Source organism: Palaemon carinicauda, chromosome 15 (genome assembly GCF_036898095.1).
Source record: "Palaemon carinicauda isolate YSFRI2023 chromosome 15, ASM3689809v2, whole genome shotgun sequence".
Taxonomy (NCBI): Eukaryota; Metazoa; Arthropoda; class Malacostraca; order Decapoda; family Palaemonidae; genus Palaemon; species Palaemon carinicauda.
The window spans coordinates 105,519,404-105,524,403 of NC_090739.1; positions in this window are offsets into that span (position 1 = coordinate 105,519,404).

The following is a 5,000-nucleotide window of genomic DNA, read 5'->3' on the forward strand; positions in this document are numbered from 1 at the left end:
CCCGTACAGCCTCACGTGGCGTGTGACTTCTGACACGACTGGGTCCAGAGAACTGTATTCAAGTGGGTGGGAACACAGAATCTAAATTGTTTGTACTGAAAGGAAAATATTAAAGAAGGGATATTCTCTGGCTTAGTATCTTATGAATGACTGTATCCCTATCTCTTTCCACCTGACCTTATATAATGTCTCTTTCCTTGACTTTCTTAACAACCACTTCTTTAATTTAGATTCAGTCTGTAACTCTAATATGCTGTTATGGCTGTTCCTCGATACTCACCAATCTCTCCTTTACTAAGTGAGGTTAATGGAACATGTCACGATGGGGTCAGGATGGATGTCTTGTTGTCTCCATATCCGGGGCTGTTCTGACTTCTGATACAGAGGTCAAAGGTTTCTGTCTGGGCTACAATAAATGCTTATTCAATCAGGGACCTTCCATCGCTCGGATGGTTTCCGTTAAGCTCCAATGAGGCGCCTACCTGGGGGTAAACTGAGGGGTTTGAACTTTGTAAGGATAGATAAAACAAAAATGGCAACGGCATCTCAGGCCTATGGAGAGAGAGAGAAGGGGAAACATACAGATGTCTTCAAGATTTTTACATGAAGTCGGTCAATCTTCAGCATGCATGAGCAGGATAATCTACCAAAATAACAATACATAATTACATCTTTAAAATAAGGGTCAAGAATTACCATATGCCACTATAATATCTTACAAAAACTGAATGGGACATAAACAAGTATTTATCATAGAACTCATACAACGCATCATCGCATACGATGCAATAGGTAAAAAAAAATGTTACTCACATTACAATATTCGTGCGTATATATGAATAAATGAAACATTATCAAACCAGAACCATTTGCTGATATTAAAAGTACTAAAAGATCTCTCTCTCTCTCTCTCTCTCTCTCTCTCTCTCTCTCTCTCTCTCTCTCTCTCTCTATGAAGGTGGCCATACATTAGAATTTTACGAGGCAAATTGGTTTTTTTTCTTTGAAAATGTGTGTAGTTTTAAAGCCTTCCATCATCTATGAGATAGACGAAGTCTGGGATAAGCTGAATATATCGTTCTCTGATCCTCTCGAGTCCAGTAACAAGAAAGGGATATACGAGAAAGGTTTAATTTTTCCATTCAATATATTATATCTCTTACCTGTGTATCTATATATGTATATTCATATTTATATATATATATATATATATATATATATATATATATATATATATATATATATATATTATACTGTATTTATATATATATGTATATATATTTTACATATAAATATTTATATCTATCTATCTATCTATCTATCTATCTATCTATATATCTATCTATATATATATATATATATATATATATATATATATATATATATATATATATATATATACTGTATATATATGCATATGTATTTGAAATATATATATATATATATATATATATATATATATATATATATATATATATATATATATATATATACACATATGTATATATATGTATATCTATCTATATTCATATATACATATACATATATATATATACATACATATATATATATATATATATATATATATATATATATATATATATATATATATATATATATATATCCAAATAAGCAACAAATACCCTGTGATATCAAATTCGCTCTGCCACAGAATCACAGATCCATATGAAAATTCAATTAATGACTCGAACCCCAGTGATAGAATTATTATGTACAGTCCAACACACACATATACTTTTATATATATATATATATATATATATATATATATATATATATATATATATATATATATATATATATATATATATATATATATATATGTGTGTGTGTGTGTGTGTGTGTGTGTGTGTGTGTGTGTGTGTGTATGTATATATATAAACACATTTGTGTGTGAATACAGGTGATTTGTGTTATTATAACCATTTGTTATATCAAGTATCATCTCGATGTAAAATATCTAAACTTCGTCTTTTTTAATTATGCTTCTTAGGCTATACACAAAATAGTGTAGCTGACTGCAGGACACCTATCGTAAGTTTCAATGATTTATCAAGTCCTTATTAATTTAAGGAATTCCCATAACATATACACAAACTCAAAAAATGGAATATTGTATCATTTAGTTTATTTACATGAAGAGGGAATAGAAATAAACTAGAAGGCGAGATAAGTGAGCTTCTCTCCAAAGAAAGACAACAGGCGCACTTAATGAAGACCCATTTAAAGATAATGTTTTAAGCCCTTGACTCCCTTCTTGAGGAGCCTTAGGTCAAATTTGTCTAAAGTGGCAGTCATCCTCATGTGTTAGATTATTGAGTAAATTAGGAGAGATGAGAGTTTTAATTTCAAGTAGAAAGATGTCTGTCATTTTACGGTGACAACAATGAGGAAGAAAATGTTGAGAAATGAAGAGGATCTTAAAGTTGGTGGATCATAAACCAGGAATGCTCGTCAAGGCAAATATATGTTTATGTAGGGGCTTATTTGATTATTATTATTATTAGTAGTAGTAGTAGTAGTAGTAGTAGTAGTAGTATTATTATTATTATTATTAGTAGTAGTAGTAGTAGTAGTAGTAGTAGTAGTAGTAGTAGTAGTAGTAGTAGCTAAGCTGTAACCCTAGTTGGAAATGTAGAATCCTAATGTGTAAGCCCAAGGGCTCCAACCAAGGCCTTGCTCCAACAGGGAAAAATAGCCCAGTGAGGAAAGGAAATAAGGAAATAAATAACCTATAAGAGAAGTAATGAACAATTAAAATTAACCACTTTCTGAACAAGAGCAACACTAAAATAGATAAAATTAATTCAGCCATGTTAATCAGGAATATTACTTAAAAAAATAACAATGTCTGAGTTAGTGAAGATGATTTTGGAGATATTGTGAATGCGTAGTATAGCACTGGCATTTGTTTCTTGAAAGAAACAATCAAAACAAGTGTTAATGTGATATAAATCTCGTTATATGAAGTCTGGCCAAAATATATACCTAACGTATTGTACATATACTCCAAACGTTATGATGAAAAATATAATTCTATTGATTGATGTACTGTTCTGGAAATAATTTTTTAATACAATTTATTTCAACAGGTTGACTGAAGAATAGATCTTTTGGTATGAAATTTAAAACCTGATATTTTTGTATTTTCAACTACTTACTTAAATCCTTCATTCCTTGCAAAGACATTACTTTAAATCTCTATTAATTAGTTCTGACTCCAAGACTGAAAAGTCACTATATACTTTGTTTTTGATAGTTGATAGCGACCGGATAATCTGCAAAGCAAGGATAGAGTTTGAATCAGGTGGCAAGTAAAAATTATTCATATAATGAAATGAGCAGTATAACTTGGCAACAACATTTTCATGTTTATTAGTATCAAATGTATAGTATTTGCAAATATATTTTGTTATAGTCGTTAAGGAGAGTAAAAATCAGACGAAAGTAATTGAATAAAGAAAACCAATCAAACATATTCCATGTCAGAATTAGTAAACTCTGTTGCGCTTACGAATATAACTAAGTATGAAGAAATTAAAATAAATTCTATTTAACAAAGAATGCTACCTCCCAAGCAACCTTACTAAGAAAAGTAAAGAAGAAAAATATTTCCAGATAAAAAGGTAAACAATAGCGACGTCACCAATTTTGAAATTGGGTTGTAATGATATTTAAAGGTGGGGAAATCTGTATTTCCTTTTCAAGAAATATCTATTTGGAAATAGGTAGTTACTGCCCCGCACTTTTAACTTAACCTAAATTAACTGTCATAATTTCTTTTTAATAAGCGAGCTAAAAAAGTAAAAGAGAAAATAAATCATATATATATATATATATATATATATATATATATATATATATATATATATATATATATATATATATATATATATATATATATATATATAGGCATATTTGAGATCATGAAATATAACTGTGAAATCTTCAAAGCGAACATATTCCTATTTCACCAGAAATAATGAAATGGTTTCGTCACTGCAATTTTAGCATTATTCCATCATATACATAATTAAATGATAAGTTATTCATCTTTAGCATACAGTGTTAAAACTTTTCCGTAAAAAACGGTAAAAATCCTGGATTAAATGTTGCCATGCATTTACTGTTTAAAAAAAAGGATATATTGACATTAAGTAGTGATATTACGGTCACCAACCCATAAAAGATGACAAATAGGGGTAAAAATAATTACGGCTGAGAAACGTATATTTTTACGGACAATTTTCAATTAAAATTGAAGTTTTTTTAAACAATGTAGGTTATTCAAACTGTATGTGGTTTCTTAACCGTCGAATATCACGTATGTTTCCTTTCTTCTATAATTAATTATTTAAGCAATCTTTCGATCTAATACTTAAAGTCTTTACCCAATGAAAAGATCAAACCCCTTTCTTGAATTAAAAGTATTTTACCGACTAAATTGCTGATGTCTTCATACTGTAGGAACCGATACCCATCGCCTCACAGCAATATTCTGGCTATCAAAACATGACCTCCGTTGGACGCCATAAAAATGGATTTACAACAAAGGCAAGGTAACGTCGGAGATATTTTTATTCATTCTAAGAACGACGGCTTTTTAACTTTAAACCAGAAACTAAAATGTAATTAATTATCATAAGCATTGGTTTCAGATGTTTCTAATGGTGTTGTTCATGTCAACAAAATATATTCCAAAGGTTGAGCAGGTGTGCAGAAACACACCTGGATTGTAATGGGGTACCTTTTAGGATGTCAATATTTCCTGCTACTTTTCCGTTCGTAAGGAAAGGCTTTATGTTGGATTTATGTCTTGCATAAGGCAACACAATCTACACACACACACACACACACACAAACAGTTAGGTTTATGTGCAAATAAAATAGCTAATTCCAGCAAACGTTTCTGACCAAACAATGAGCAGCAAATTACGGTTTAGATTATTTCCTAAAAATTCTTGGCTCAAAAGTGTTTT